This window comes from Heteronotia binoei, chromosome 3, assembly GCF_032191835.1.
Source record: "Heteronotia binoei isolate CCM8104 ecotype False Entrance Well chromosome 3, APGP_CSIRO_Hbin_v1, whole genome shotgun sequence".
Lineage (NCBI taxonomy): Eukaryota > Metazoa > Chordata > Lepidosauria > Squamata > Gekkonidae > Heteronotia > Heteronotia binoei.
Window position 1 is genome coordinate 56,842,319 of NC_083225.1, and position 17,422 is coordinate 56,859,740.

The window sequence follows — 17,422 nt, forward strand, 5'->3', positions numbered from 1 at the left end:
AGTTAGTACCAATCATCACAGCTTAAATAGTAGAAGCATTTAAAATGAGATAGGTCATAGTGATCACTTGGTTGAAGTAGTCAGTTATGAAATATGTCCTCTTTTTTTGCTTTTCAAAATATTGTAACCTTAACTTTACAGGTAAATTTTACATTATTGCATGTGCTTGTTTGGTGCACAGAGTAGTCATGTGCATTTTTGGTTTATGGTAATTGCAAATGTGTCTCTCTGCAAGTAGCAGAATGAGTTCCGCTGCATATGGTGGCCAGGTCCCCCCCTGGCCACCAGCAGGGATTGAGGGGGCAGGGTTGCCACAGCCAGGTTGGGAAACTTCTGGAGATTTAGGAGTGGAGCCGAGGGAGGACAGGGACCTCAGTGGTGTATAATGCCATCAAGTCCACACTCCAAAACATGCATTTTATCCAGGGGAATTAACCTCTGTACAATGAATATAAGCTGTAATTCTGTGGGGTCCCCAGTAGTGTTCCTCTAAGCTGAGTTAGCATGAGCTAGCTCACAGATTTTTAGCATCCAGCTCACACATTTTTGTCTTAACTCAGGAAGGATGACCCCAGAGCACAATAATTTAAACAGTAGCTCACAACGTTAATGCCAGTAGCTCACAAAGTTGCATTTTTGCTCACAAGACTCTGCAGCTTAGAGGGAACATTGATCCCCAGGTCCCTGGAGGCTGGCATCCCTACTGCATAAAGAAAACTATTCAAGAAAAACTGTCTTACTGTCTCAATGTGTTTAGGGCAGTAGTTCAGTTTTTCACTGGAGTTTATAGAATGTGGGCCAAGAGGGGAGAAGTGTGAAGGAATCCATTACCGTTTTTGCACACAGCTAACCTTGCAGTCACAATCCTGTTCCCTCCGCAGCGTCCGGTCTGATTTCGCACTATCTGCACCGGAGTTACAGGAAGTGCCGTGGCTTTTGCGTAGCAAACGTAAACCGCTAAAACCCAGTTTACATTTGCTATGCAGAAGCTGCGGCACTTCCTGTAATTCTGGTGCAGACCGGACGCTGCGGAGGGAACAGGATTGTGACTGCAAGGTAAGCTGTGTGTGAAAATGGTACATGTCAACTGCCCCATTCAACCCTGTCCCCCATCCAAAAAAACAGGCAGGTCTAAAGGCAAGAACCAGATGTAGGAGTCCAGTGTGTTATAACTTTTTTGGTTGGTAAGCTAATAAGTAATATACAAAATGGCAACTTATTTATTAAACATTTACATTCCACTTTCCCTCATATTTCAATGTACCAGAAACAAAGCTAAGAATTACAACTTAATTCTAAACAAACTTTGTCCCTTCTTGATGACATAATCTAGATTTACTGGAGAAGAGGTGAATTATTTCTTATGCAGCAACCTGCTAATCAAAAGTGGGGTGGGATGCAATTGTTGCCAAAATAAAAAACAAATTTTTGGGAAACTGAATCCAATAAGTTATTTCTTTCCAAGGAACATTTCCAAAAAGCCTGCTTTTAGTCCTTTCAGCTGCACCTTCCAAAGAGGAAGCAGAACCTTTTCCTCGCTTCCTGCATCATATAACCAGTGACTTCGCAATTCTTCAAGAGGCTCCTTTTCTTGAAGTTAAGTTTAATGATCTTCCTGTACTATACACATGCACTGGACACAAGATGCCCCTGTAGCTTCCTTCTCACTGGTCCAGATTTTTTTTAGAAAATGGATTGTGTTACCTTATGGACTTTTCCAGAAAAGTCAAGTATGTCCTTCCAGTACTACTCTCAAGCAGGCTCTACTGTAACTGAGGAAACTTGAGTAATACTCTAAACTCTTCTCTACTCAGTACTCCTTTTTGGAGTCCCATTGGTCTGCCTCTAGTTTCTTTTTATTATTTTCTTGCCAAACTTTCCTTCTCCTTTGTTACTTCTGGGCTTGCCACCTTCTCTTTCATGTCTGCCCTACCAATAGCATGTGCCTCTGGGTACCTTCCTAGTTTCTAGAAGAAGAGTCTGTCCCACCATGAAGCAGCCACCCAGCCCTTTGGGTATGAGACACCATCAGGTACTGTTGTCTGAGTGAGACAGCCTGCAAGATGATCTTGCTATTTGCCTGAAGTAGTATATTGTGAACTGCCTCTTTAAGAAGCAAACCACCTGGATGTTTTTAGTGCAAGGAGGCTTTGCTTGAGAGTAAAAGGAAAACCTTTTATTTGCTTGCTGATAAACTTGCAGGAGAGCTTGGCCTAACAAACTATTCAAAACTGTTCAAGAAGGGACAATTGAGGGCCTAAATGTACAAAAAAACCTCCACCCCAGTTAATAATTAGATATTGTTTTAGTGTTCCTGTCAAGTTAAATTTTCAGTGTTTTTCAAAATAAAAAAAATTAAGTTAAGGGAGCCATGTGTTTGTTGTGGCCCCACTAAATAATAGTGTACCTCCTACATTCCCAACTGAAAACAGGAGTCATTTTTAACTTGTACCATTCCTCACATTAAGCAGCATTGCCTGAGACTTCCTGTCCTTCCTTCACAATAGTCCATTGATGAAGACTGTCTTTCATCTGCTGTTCATTAACCTTGCCATAACTTGCCTTCATTTTAAAAATTCACCTTGGGAATGTCTAATCTTGCAATTTGATTTTCTATTTTTATTGATTTTATTGTATACATTTTAATTATATCTTGAGTTGTAAGCCACCTTGGGAGTCTGCATTGGGAAATGTAGGATATAAATTTTAAAAAAAATCTGTGTTGTATGACAAGAAAACAACTTCTAGACCTGTCACAGTCAAGCCTGTGCACTGTAGGGCTGCCAGCCCCCCCCCCCCGGGAGATAGGAGTCCACTGCTGCTAGGCCGCCCCCCCACCCCACCAATTACCTTGATGGCAGGAGAACTTACCAGGAGAAAGAAGAAGACCCAGGCAATATTGCTTGTTATGTGGCAGTACTGGAAGTGACATTATCACACCAGTGATGCTTGGGTGACTCTGGCATTTCAGGGGGGAATTCTTTTCTTTTCTTTTTACATGTTTGTGTTTTTCCTATGTGTCTGCATCTGGAGGTCATGTTGACCTTTGGTGACTGACTCCTACTGGAAGCCTGGAGGATATTCAAGGGAGGTGGCTGAATAACCCTTCTCCCACCTCCTGACTGGGTACTTCAAGGACAGTCTCCCATCCAAGTACTAACCACAGTCAACCCTGTTTAGCTTCTGAGATTTGGTGAGATTAGGTTTGCCTGGGCTATCCAGGTAAGGGCTGTATTGGGGGGGGGGAGACTCTGTGGTACTTTTAACCATAGAGTTTTTGCCCAAATACCAGAATATCATTGCGATGTCACAGTGTGATGGCATCACTATTGGTACACACATCTGAGGAAGTGAGCTCTGAGTCAGAGCTCACTTCCTCAGATGTGCACTAAATCTCCTGGGTCTCTCTCTTGCTTCTGCATTTGCTGTTATGGTTTGTGGCTGCTGGCAAGTGACAATGTCACTTCACTTTCAGCAGAGCTGAGAGACTAAGAGCATCACCCAGATTAATTCAGCCCCTTGAACAAGAATGAAGTATGCAAATATCTTGGCTGATGAATTTCTCTGTGACTGAGCTATTTTAGAGTGCATCATGTAGCTGGGGGACATGGATCCTTCATAGAACAAGCTCAATAAATGAATCTATGCTTGAAGAGAAATGACTTCAACTCAGCAAAAATGTGTGCTTCAGGGTATCTAATTCACACGCTTTATTTAAACATCGTTAGCATTATTTGCATGAATATATCAAGCATCAGAGCCTTTGTAATTAAGATGTGATGTTTCTGGGTGGTGGTTTGTGCAATCTCCAAAATGAGATAAAGTTCAGGAAGAGAATTGTTCTGCCCACTTTAGAGAAGCGGAGTTGAATTTGAGCAACTGAAAAGTTTAGGAATTTTATTAGATCTTGATTCCAGAGGGCAAGCTATATTGGCCTGCAGAAGCAAAATTGCACAGGAGCTCAGCAGTACCTTAAAGGCTAACAAAATTCATCTCAGCAAAACTTTTGTGAGTCAGAGCTCACTTCCTCAGATGTGCAATAACACTTTCCTGATCAAAAAAGCAAAGGAATGTGATTGCAAGGACAGCTTTCTTCATCCAATCCTGGTCGTACTCTTTCATACTTCTTTTCCAAGAAGGTCTGTAACTTTGGAGTGCTGTAGTAAGAGAGAAGACAGCACTGAACTGGGTAACATGAACAGCATTACATGTTCATATGTGTCAGGGCTACATAGATCACATGTGACAGGTGACCATGGTGCCTAGAAGTTTTGTTGTTGTTCCTATTATTTTCAGAAATGATTTTATTATTGCGTCTCTTAGCAGTTCTTAAGTGAAATACAAAGGATTGGACCTAACCTGTGTTTCCTCTAGTGAAAAAGAGAACTTCATTGAAAAAGCCATGTGGGGACATGGCTGGGACTGAGCCCTCTGAATCTAACCCAGATTTCTTTATTATTTTGCATCAGAATGTTTTGTTTTATGTCATAAAAATAAATGTGCATGAAGTTCTTGCAATTGCTTGTTTATATGAAACTTAACTTTATGCCATTTGCTGACAGTGGGTGACTTTATTTGTTAACTGGTTGCTTTCCATACTGGCTCTAATGTTCAACTGAATGGAGTCTTCTAAAGCAGTCACAGAATTATAAGAACCTGGATGGAAGTTAGGCCAGGGTGAGAGGTCAGTTTTTTGTTTAGGTGATGACAACCAGGAGTGTTCCTATGTTTATTTATATATCACAATATTTGCATCATGGTGGAAAGTGCTGTCTAGGAGCAGTTGTTTTATGGTGACCCCTCAAGAGATTTTCAAGGCAAGAGAGAAGCAGAAGTAGTTTGCCATTGCTAGACTTCCTTGGCGATCTCCCATCCAAGCACTAACCAGAAATGACACTGCCTACCTTCCGAGATCTGATGAGACCAGGCTAGCCTGGGGCATCCAAATCCGGTCACTTTTATCATAACTTTAATAAAATGGTTTTGTGGTACAAATAATTAGAAAATATTATAAATGATGAATCCATGAGGGCTAAAAAATTAGTCTAGCTCCTAGGGCCAAAGAAAATCTGTCAAGGTCATGGATATATTTGTGTTCCCAGGAGATGGTTCTTAAGAAAGGACTGTAAAAAACAAACATGCCAACACATATTATGTATGGTGCACTGAATTCAATTGGATCTGTATGTCTGCAGGACTTAGTTGACCAATTCGAACCTTTGCATCAGTTTAGATCCTCCCAGAGCTTCTTACAACAAATGATTGTAGCTTTACAAACTGATCCTTCTGAATAGTCTTCATTTCCTCATCCTCTTTTTTACCTTTAAAGGCTTCCCCAGCAGCTGCACTTCAACTAAATGAAAGTGAAATTTGTCATTCCCTTCACAAGTCCCTTGCCATGGCTTTATTTAGTCACACACACACACACACACACAAAGCAGTCAAAATAAACAGTTTGCAAGCCCACACTTTTGTGATATCACTGGGGCAATTTACCCATGAGAGTTGTTGAAAGTAACAGTCTGCTGTATTTCAACCAACTTTGTCAGATTAACCCAGGAAACCCAAAGTCAAGAACAAGGCCATCTAGGGGGTGGAATTTTCCTCCATCCCATAATTAGGTTCTAGTTTACTTTTTACTATTTTACTATGCAAACAAAAGGAAAGACTGTGTAATCTTACTTTCACACAACTTCACACACTCAATGGGAAGAGCCACCTGTCTTTGCTTGCTCACTCCACCCCCATCCAGCTTTCCTCCTACTGAGATTTAAAGGCACACACACTTTCCAAAACACAATCAGTTTCCAAGCTTCTTCTAAGCCTGCCAAGATTTAAAGGCTCGTGATGGCTGTTGGGGTGGGACTTCCCCCACCAGCCCACTGGTTGACAGTAGGGAGGAGCCTAAAAAACTGGGGGGATCCCCCACTAGGATCTGTGGACTGGCAAGCCTAGTGCTCATGGGTCTGACATTACAAAGAGTTTAAAAATGCTTCAATGACCTGATCAGGATTGAGCCTGGAACATGGTAGGATCAGGCATTCTTGCTCCACTCATATGCCTTTTCAAGTGCCAAACCACCCCCACTCTAAAAAAAAAAAAAAAGAAATATTCTGATACTTGAAAAAACATGAGGGGAGGAACAAAAATGCCTCAGACCACTATGGTGCTGTTTGCAATGTTTTTAAATATCTTTAAAATGGCAGCAGTGCCCACAGGTCTGGCCTATCATGTCAAGTTTTGCCTTTAGACTTTCAGGCTATGTCCTCTGAACTCTAGGTTCCTATAGTCTTTACATAGCACCTTTTCCTGAGAGTCTTTTTGGATTAAAGCCCAGCCTGGATTTTTAACTCTGCTTGTACCATTTGATAAGTCATTTCTGCATAACTCCTCATCTTGAGCCAGTTTGGTGTAATGGATAAGAGCAGTAGACTCTAATTTGGGAGAACCAGGTTTGATTCCCCACTCCTCCACAAGCAGCCAGCTGGGTGACCTTGGATCAGTCACAGTTGTCTCAGACCTGTTCTCTCAAGAGTAGTTCTCAAAGAGCTCTCTCAGCCTCACCTAACTCACAGGCAATGTTCCCTCCAAGCTGAGTTACTATTAGCTAGCTCACAGTTTTTTAACCTCCAGCTCACACATTTTTGTCTTCTCGGGAAGGATGGCCCCAGAACAACCTAATTTATGCAGCAGCCAAATCATTCACTGACAACTTTAATGCCATTAGCTCACAAAGTAGAATTTTTGCTACAAGACTCCACAGCTCAGAGGGAGCATTTCTCACAGGGCATCTGTTGCAGGGAGAGGAAGGGAAGGCGATTGTAAACTGCTCTGAATGAAGGGCAGCGTATAAATTCAACTCTTCTGTCTTCTGGTATTAACATCATCATTTACTAACCCTGAATTTGTTTTGATCATGACTCTACACTGTAGACAGAAAAAATGGCTAAGCACATAGGTGGCCCTAATCCCGCAAAATTGATTAGTTTGTACCACTGGGTTGCCTGCATTCTACACCTTCTTACTAGGTGTAAGAAAAATGCACAACTTCTCTGTAGACATTATAGAAGAAGAAGAAGAAGAAGAAGAAGAAGAAGAAGAAGAAGAAGAAGAAGAAGAAGAAGAAGAAGAAGAAGAAGAAGAAGAAGAAGAAGAAGAAGAAGAAGAAGAAGAAGAAGAAGAAGAAGAAGAAGAAGAAGAAGAAGAAGATGATGATATTGGATTTATATCCTGCTCTCCACTCCGAAGAGTCTCAGAGCAGCTCACAATCTCCTTTACCTTTCTCCCCCACAACAGACACCCTGTGAGGTGGGTGGGGCTGGAGAGGGCTCTCACAGCAGCTGCCCTTTCAAGGACAACCTCTGCCAGAGCTATGGCTGCTGACCCAAGGCCATTCCAGCAGGTGCAAGTGGAGGAGTGGGGACTCAAACTCGGTTCTCCCAGATAAGAGTCCGCGCACTTAACCACTACACCAAACTGGCTCTCCAAATTATACTAGCCTCTTACCATTTTCTGTTTTCATGTGACATTTGTGTTCTATATATTGGGCACAGTTGTCATATTGTCCCTTTGATTCTGCAGTAATTTGGCATGATGACAGAGCAGCTTAGATAGGTGAAAACATAGAGTCTGTATAACATTCTGGGTTGGATCCAGGTGTTTGGTTTTTGTTTTGCTCACTCTCCCCAGTTCAACTCCTTACTACAACCCCCTAGCCCACATATATTTTATCCATGCAGATCTGGTGATTCCCTGCAGAGTCAAAGGGGATTCCTTTGCCTTTTTCATCAAAGGAAAAGCTGATTGGATCCAACCCTCTGTTTCTTTGATGCCCCCCCCCCAATATAATATTGTGTACAACTTATTATTGTGCCATTACTACTCACAGATCAGAAAAGATATGGCAAGAGCTCACTCATGGTGCATGAATGGTTGCTTTAGTTGCATTCCTTAGATAGTTTCCATCTTTGATTAATGGGCATCTATCTGCCTGTAGTTCTGAATATTTTTCCTTCTTGTCTGCTATACTACAAACAGATTGCAAGCCTGATATAAACCCACTGAAAATTATCGCTGGATAGTATCAACTAGTTTTCTTCTTCTGCTTCTGTCTAGTTTTAAGGATGATGTCATTACTTTATAATAGATCCTTAAGAGTGTGCAATTAACTCTGTACTATGCAGTAGCATTTTTATAGTCAAGTATGGGTTAAGAAGGGTTTTTAAAGGTTAGCTCCCACTTATTACTTTCCTGGAGCCCACTCACTTCTCACTTCCCAAACACATCCAAAGCAAAAAGCTAATCCAGTCTTTCCTCCACCTCAGGGGTGGCCAATGGTAGCTCTCCAGATGTTTTTTGCATACAACTCCCATCAGCCCCAGCCAGCATGGCCAATGGCTGGGGCTGATGGAAGTTGTAGGCAAAAAACATCTGGAGAGCTACCGTTGGCCACCCCTGCTCCACCTTATTGGAGCAGGAACTGGTTCATAAAACACCAGGAGCCATCACCTATTGGTTTGCACAGAGACCCACTTAAAAATAGCTGTATCCAGGCCTCAGATTCAGTGGGAGCTCACAGGAGCGCAGCCTCTGAACCTTTCTGAGAGTTCCACCTCCTCCTTCTGAAAGTTCCACCTTCTTGTCCACTGAATAGTATTGCAGCTGCATTTTTTTTAATTTTACGTTATATTTATATCCTGCCCATTCCATACAGACTCAAGGTGACTAACAGCATAAAATAGACAGTAAAAAAAAACAATGTTAAAACAATAAAACAATCAGATAAATAGCAATGGTGCTACTTCAGACAGATCATATAATGTTTTCTTTCTCACGCGCACAGATCCTGGGCAGTTAGTAATAAAAGTGCTATGGATCCAGATGTGGTGGCAGCCCTCTCCCATTACATGTTATATGCCATCCAAAACAGTGCAGTCTTGCAGGCCCTGAGGAACTGCGATAAATCCCTCAGGGCCCTGATGGCTTCTGGAAGGGTGTTCCAAAGTATTGGGACCACAACTGAGAAGGCGCTTGCTCTGGTGGAGTTGAGCCTAGCCTCATTTAGCCCAGGGGCAGCCAAAAGATTTTGCGAACTTGATTACAGTGCTCTCTGGGGAACATGTGGGGCAAAGTGGTCCCGCAGATAGGTAGATCCTAGGCCATATAGGGCTTTGAAGGTTAATACCAGTATCTTGAAATGGATTCTGTATGCAACAGGCAGCCAGTGCAGCGCTCTCAGCACAGGCTGAATGTGCTCCTGATGAGGAAGCCCCATTAGTAGCCTGGCTGCAGGATTCTGCACCAGCTGCAGCATCCAAATCTGAGTCAAGGGCAGCCCCATGTAGAGACCATTACAGTAATCGATTCTTGAGATGACTGAGGCATGGATCACCATTGCTAAGTTGCTGCGCTGAAGGTAGGGGACCAACTGCCATGTTCGCCAAAAGTGAAAAAAAGCAGCTCTGGCAGTGGCTGCTACTTGGGCCTCCATAGTTAAGGAGGACTTCAGGAGCACTCCCAAGCTCTTAACCCTTGATGCTGGTGTCAATGGTGCCCCATCGAAGGCTGGTAGAGAAATCAGCCTTCCCGGACTACTGCAACTTAGATAGAGAACCTCTGTCTTTGTTGGATTCATCTTGATGTCATGGCTTGCAGCGCCAGGTCCAAATTCTCCGGGGTGCAGGTGGACCAGATACCCATCAATAGATACAGTTGGGAGTCATCCACATACTGATGGCAACCCAGCCCATACCTCCTGACCATCTGGGCAAGGGGGCGCATATAGATATTAAACAACATTGGGAAAAGAACTGGCCCCTGGGGCACCCCACAAATAAGTGGGTATCTCTGAGACAGCATTTTCCCAATCGCCACCCTTTGTCCTCAACCTTGGAGGAAAGAGGAAAGCCACTGTAAGGCAGACCCCTGTATCCCCACATCAAAAAGATAGCTAGATAGCAGCTGGTGGTCGACTGTATCGAATGCAGCCGAAGGTGTAATAGGAGTAGTACAGCCGAGCCGCCCTGATCCAGATGTCTCAGGAGGTCATCCATGAGGGCAGCCAGCATCATCTCCATCCCGTGGCCTCGGTGAAAGCCAGACTGGAACGGGTCCAATATGGAAGTGTCCTCCAGGAAACTCTGTAACTGTGTCGCCACCACGCTCTCTATAATCTTACCCAAAATAACAATCCCTGGATGAGCTCCACCACCTATTTTTCTACAAAATGACTGCTGGCTGTATCCATCATCGGAGGCTCCTTCCAATTTTGTATTTACCATGCCCATGGCAGCCATTTTGCAACTGGTCTCACCTCTGAAGGCAGCCTCTTCCAAATTAATACCCCCTACTTTTTCCCCTCAAACTTCCATAAATCCTTGCTAATTCATCACCAGAGGGGCATGCTCCACTACATGTCTGATGGCATCATTTACTCTTAACTGGATCTTGTTTTTGTTTATGCTCTGCATAATAATCACACTCATCTCTTGGACTGTTTGATCTCCTGACCTCTTCCCTCCCCCTTAAATTCTCTTTCTTGCTCTTCTGTGTTTTTGTATTTTTATAATATACAATGTCTTACTATTGAGGATAATACTTCATACATCTGTCAAAGTTGACTCTGGATCATGAATGCTTATGACACAATAATACACTTGTCCTGTAAGCGGCCTGGGACTCTGTTGCCTTGACAGTAGCAGAATAGCATCAGCTATCCCAGTGGATTACGTCTACCCTGACTTCTTGATTTCTTGCAGCTTCCTCAATGCTTTCTCAAGGCTGGGGCTAATTATTGAGGGGGGACTTTTGAATTCATGCCTTCGTATTCAGGTGATGTAACACTTCTGTCAGATGATTTTATTGCAGAAGTATTAAAATATCTTACCACAAGTGTCTGAAAAGATCTGATGGATGTCAACATGTATCTGTGGGAGGGAAACTGTAAACAGTACTGTGTTCATTGTGAAGGGTCTGGTGATCCTTATTCTGTGTTCAAAATATCTGGTGGTGTCTTCTGTTTTGTATTCAGTCCTTCAGAGTGCCTGGTTAGGCTACCTTCCCACTTGCACAAGGCTCAAGGCTGGGAAATGAAGAAAGGAAAGGTTCTGTAGCATAACGCAATGTATGTCATCATATTTTGGCTCTACAAAAAGGCGGCAGCTAGTGACCTGTGAATTCTGTAAAAAATTATCACATTTATATGCTATGTTAATTTGTTTTTTTCAGATCCCAGAATGGAATTAACCTTAGCACTAAACTGAAATGGGGCTTCTTGTGTAAATGTTAACTGTTGTAGAAAACCAGGCTATCCTCTGATTTTTAGTAGGAATTGTTTCAGAAAGTTCATTGTAGTTCACCAATGGCTCTTTTATGGGAATATTTACTGGTCCTGAGTATCAGCACTAGGCATGGGCATGAACTGGGAAAATGGTAGTACATGTTGGTACATGGTTCATTTGATTGCCTGAACCAGTGGTTCATGTTGGTTCATTATGGCCCATTTGGTTCTCCAAACTGGTCCATGGTTTGTTTGATTCATTTGGTTTGGGAGGTGTAAAACAGTCCCCTTGCAAGTTAGAGATGCCAAACTCACCAGGAATCTTCAGCAGGCCCTCCTCCACCCATCTTCCAGGTCTGGCAATGATTGAATTCAGAATGTCTGAGCTTCAGCTCTCATGACGACTAACTAACTCTTCTTTCTTTGTGCTGCTAAGTAAAAAGCAGCTGAGTCAGGGTGTCTGCTCCCATAGAGTAGAATGGGAGCTCCATGATTGGCTCCCAGAAATGCCAATCAAACTATGGACAACTGCTATGAGTGTTTCTAGGGCTCCCAGAAGTCCATCCCAAGTGTTGCCTAGGAATTGATTGAATCAGTGCCAGACTGTTTTGAAAAATGAACCCCCCCCCAAAAAAAAAATACCACCAAGGAAAAAATGTGGTCCATTTTTTTGTTTGGGGAAAATATGACCAAACAAACTGGTTTAAAACAAGCCATGAACTGGCTCGATTTGTGCTCAAACTGTGGTTCAGTTCTTGGTTCATGCCCATTCCTAATCTGCATTTTTGGGGGGTAGGGGGGGGAGACTCTCACAAGTCCTGAGGAGAGAATTGATGGAAATAGGTGGAACCTTTATACAGGGCTTTTTTGTAGAAAAAGCCCAGCAGGTACTCATTTGCATATTAGGCTGCACCCACTGACACCAAGCCAGCTGGAACTGCATTCCTGCTCAAAACAGCCCTGCCCTTATATAAGAGTACCAACATCTTTTTTAAAAGAACCCAAAAACACTGAGTACACACTTTTGATTAAGCCTTGATAATTTGAATTCTTTAGACATACTTAATTCAACTTTCTTCCAACAAAAATACCCAGTTAATTTTATGAAGTCTTTTATTCTATTGTTAAAAAGTAATAATTGTTAAACCTTTTAAGGATTTGATAGTATATCTCTTTTACAACTAGGCTAAAACCATCGGTTTGCCAGCCCAAAGGAGAATTTGCAGATCTGTTCTATCATTGTCTGCCTGCAGTCTGAGTGCTACTTGACTAGGAAAAATTAAAATAAAACCATGGACCTACCCTCCCCCACAAAAGATGACTACAATTTATATCCCATTTAAAACCCTGGCAGAACTCCTAAAAAACCTTTAATGATGGCTGTCCCCTCATCTCTTTAGGGAGGCCAACCTATAAAGTGGGTGCTGAAATGGCAAAGATGTGGGCTACCTTTAGGGTACTCCAGTAGATGGCAGTCTGAAGATCATAGTAGTTACATGGGGACCTCTGGAAGATGATTCTTTAGATATGTGGGTTCTGAGACAGACGTTAAAATTCATAACCGGCACCTTACATTAGACTTGGAAAGAAACTGGCAATCAATGTAAATATTTTATGATGGGTCAGATGTTCCCAGGACTTTTTTTTTTTTTTTGAGCAGGAATGCACAGGAATGCAGCTTCAACTGGCTTGGTGTCAGGGGGTGTGGTCTAATATGCAAATTAGTTCCTGCTAGGCTGTTTTTACAAAAACCTCTGTGATGTCAGAGGGTGTGCCCTAATATGCAAATGAGTTCTTGCTGGGCTTTTTCTTTAAAAAAAAAGCCCTGGATGTTCCTATTAGCTAGGCCTTGACAACTGGTCTCTTGGAATCTGAACCAGCTGCAGCTTCCAGGCCATTTCATCTTTGTCTCTCTCTTCTGCAACCGCTCTATTCTATCCACATCCTTTTTGAAGTGAGACTTCCAGAACCACATACGGATCTCCAGGTGTCACCTAACCAATGTGGTGTACAGCAGGACTCTAACGTCTTGTGATTTGGATGTTATGCCTTTGTTGATACATCCCAAAATTGCATTCACCTTTTTTGCCACTGCATCACACTGATTGCTCATATTTAGCTTGCAGTCTACAGTAACCAAGATCTTGTTCACACACATTGCTACACAGAAGTCTATCTAATATGTGTGCTTCTCATTTTTGTTACCCAGATGTAGAACTCTGCTTTTGTACTTGTTGCATGGCATCTTATTCACATCTGTCCTCTTTTTCTAGTGTGTTCAGAACTCACTGAATTCTATCTATCTTATGAAGTGTTTGCTACTCCTCCCAGTTTGGTGTCTGTCATCTGCAAATTTAATTAGTTCCTCCAGCCCCTCATCCAGATAAAAATATTGAAAAGTACCAGGCCCAGAACCAAACCCTGTGGCACCCCAATGAACACCTCCCTCCATTTAGATAAAATGCCACTGACAATTGCTTTTTGGATGTGGTTCTCTAACTAGTTCCCTATCCACCTAACTATCCTAGAGTCCACTCTGTGGTCATCCAGTTTACCCATCAGACAGGGGCATGAACTTTTTCATTTCCTATGGGGGAGGAGGCACAGAACTGAACCTGGTCCATGCTCACACTTAGTAATCTGTTTAAAATTATTAAAATATTAAGTTACTTATATTTTTAAAAACCATATGCCAACAACAATTAATCATGTGGTTTGAAAATATCCATTTTTTTCACTCATATTAGTCTAAATCTCAGTCAAAGAAAGGAGTGTTTGTAAGAGGAAAAGACAGTTTTCATGAATTCCTTCACTGAGACAATTTAGTAAACATTTCATTTGTGTATGAAAGGAAATACGTCCTCCCCCTCTCTTTTCCTCATAACTTATACTGAAAGTGTATAACTGGACCAAAGTCACATAGTGTACTTCGTGGCTAAGTGGGGGTTTGAACTCTGATTTCCTCAATCTTAGACTCTCTACCAACTGTAACTTAGATACTCTAACAACCACACCATCACCTACTGGATATTGAGTATGAATCTCCAAATGCATTTCAGTTTCCAGAGTAAAATACTGGCTTCTTAGATACTCTGACCTGAAAATGTAGTAACATTTGTTTGGACAAAGTAGAGCCTGAGAAAGCAGAATCACCCCAAAACTGCTATGATTTCTGCAGAGGTCCGTTTGGTTCATAGGTCTCTTTTTCTTTAGCATGTGTGTGTGTGCTTGGGTACCTTCCTCATAGTTTACAACCCTGCAATAAGATCATGAGGAACCCTGTCAAAAGCTGTACTGAATTCCAGGTAAACAACACTGACAGTGTTCTCATGATCCAGTAAGCCCATCTGTAATGGATTGGGATGGGCACAAACTGACTTAAAAACCAAAGTTCATGATGAACAGGACCAGTTCATTGGTTTGCAAACCGCAATTCAAGCAATCACATTTTTTTGCAAACTATCCACGAACTACCGTATTTTATGCAGAGGGTTGTTTGAGTCATAGGTCTCTCTTTTTTCTTAATATTTGTGTGTGTGTGTTTGTGTGTGTGTGTACATGCTTGTATGTCTGGAAGTCATGATGACTTCTGGCGACCCCTACTGGGGCTTGGATGTTTTTGGAGAGGTGGCTTGATATGCCTGTTTCTGTATCCCAGTCCTGGCATTTTTTGGAGGTCTCCCTTCTAAGTACTTGCCAAGATCAGCCTTCCTTTGTTTCAAAGATCTGATGAGATTGGGCTTGCCTGGGTTATCCAGGTCAGGGTGGTTCATAGGTTTCTTTAGATGCCTTCTCATCACTTGCTGAGGCATGCTGCCACTGCAAGGAAGAAAAGACTTTTAAAGAGACCAATAGGCCTTCCCTTTACTTGCTGAGGCATGAGGAGGATCTCTTCTGTTCTGAGATATGAGGTAAGTGGAAATCTAAGATAATGTTTTCTTCATAGTGTTCCCAATTTTCTGGAATTTAAGTGAACCCCCTCCACATGCCATCTCTCTAAATCTTTAGAAAGATATGATAATGTGTTGCCATTTTGACATCTTTTTATTCTTCCTCTTAGCTCTTTTGTTTCATTTCTGTTGTGATTCTTTTTAAAAGTTCCATATTTAACTACACTGTAACAAGCCAGTCAGTTTATTATTAAGGCCCATGGCCAGCATAGATCAAAACAAAGTAATTTACATAAAGTACAGAAAGTGCAAAGCCACACTGTAACAAGCTGTGGACAAGTTTCTCCCATGTATGTGTTTCATAGAACTCTTAGTTCTATGAAATAACGATCACAGATCATGTGCAACAGAGCAAACTTTTGTATTGCCTAGCGTTACATCAAATTGAATACTTTCCAATCGAGAGCTACCATACTTCATTGCCAGCAATATTAAATAACTAAGAGAAATATATGTGTGTGTAAGAAGGTGTTGGCCCTCTGACTGCCTGGCTGAATTAATTTGTGGGATCTCACAAATTCTACAGTATCATTTTTTTAAAAAAAGACTAAGGCTAACTTTTCTAAACTTACTTAATGGACATTTAAGAACTTCTATTAAAGCACAATGGTCCAAAGAGCAGCTTGAAGCAATAGCTGTTGCCTTAAGATCGATCTCAAGTCTTCTGTTAACAGCATTTCCCATGGCTTGCTGTTAGCTGACAGAGGGAAGGGATGAATGAGTTCAGTTAGAAGAAAGAAGAGAGTAACACTGACTCTCTGAGAAGTATTTTTCAGCTCAGCCGCAAGAGGATCCTGCAGCCAAGGAAGAAGTATACAGGCACTAGCTTCTTGTTGTTGGACTGAAATTCTTTTACAATCAGCACAGTCCCATTAAGCTGCAAAAAACCTGTTCCATGAATAGGACTGCCAACTTTTTTAAAACAAGAGAGAAAACTGTTTGGAAGAGTGAAGCAAGTGGAAAATCTTAGACTCCTTTGGGAATAGTGAAAATAACCCATACCTTTGAAAAAACCATCCTTAACTGCACTGTATTGCCTCGCTGGCTCTTTGGAGCTGTCCAACCTTCAGGTGCTGAAAGGACAAATACTTAATTCGAGATAGATCCAAGTAGGCAGTCGTGTTGGTCTGAAGTAGTAGAACAAAATAGGAGTAGATTGCACCTTTAAGATCAACTTAGTTTTATTCAGAATGTTAGCTTTCGTGTGCATGCACACTTCTTCATTTCTTTCCCTCATTTTGACCCAGGTTTCTTAGCAATAGAATAATTTACAGGCATTCTCACATTCTGACATGTTACTGTTTTATGGTTTCCCACGCTAATGCAACCCAGATCAAAGGTTTTCTGAATTTGTTAATTTTACTGTTCTGCTATTGGATTTTAACTTTGTACCACTTTGCACTCCAAACCCCACCAGCTATATGTGGCTCTGCTTACTGTACCTCATTCCTCGTCTGAAGAAGTGTGCATGCACACGTAAGCTTATGTTCTGAATAAAACTAAGTTGGTCTTAAAGGTGCAATCAACTCCTATTTTGTTCTATTAATTCGAGATAGTTTCAGAGGATAGCCGTGTGGGTCTGTAGCAGAACAGGTAGATTCAAGTCCAGTAGCACCTTGTTGGTCTCTAAGGTGCTACTGGACTCGTGCTTAACTGAAGTTTGATAAAAGGAGAAAAGTCTGGGAAGCGAGTCATTTTCCCATGTCCATTATCCCATAATATATATTATTCCATTACCATTGTACAAAAGCACTTTTCTGTTTCTTTGCAAACTAGCATGGAACGTAAAACTAGATTTCATGAAAGGTGACTATATTTGATGAAGTTTAAAGTTTTACTGCTCTCATTTAGTAAATATATTGCTTTTAAAAGTCCAAGGATGTGCCACTTCTGATTTTAGCACCTCCCCAATAATTTCAGTTCAAAATCGCTACTTCAGTATAGGAAAGGAAAGGTCCCCTGCACAAGCACCAGTCGTTTCCGACTCTGGGGTGACGTTGCTTTCACAACGTTTTCACGGCAGACTTTTTATGGGGTGGTTTGCCATTGCCTTCCCCAGTCATCTACGCTTTCCCCCCAGCAAGCTGGGTACTCATTGTACCAATCTCGGAAGGATGGAAGGCTGAGGCAACCTCGAGCCGGCTACCTGAAAACCGGGGATCGAACTCAGGTCGTGAGCAGCGCTTAGGACTGC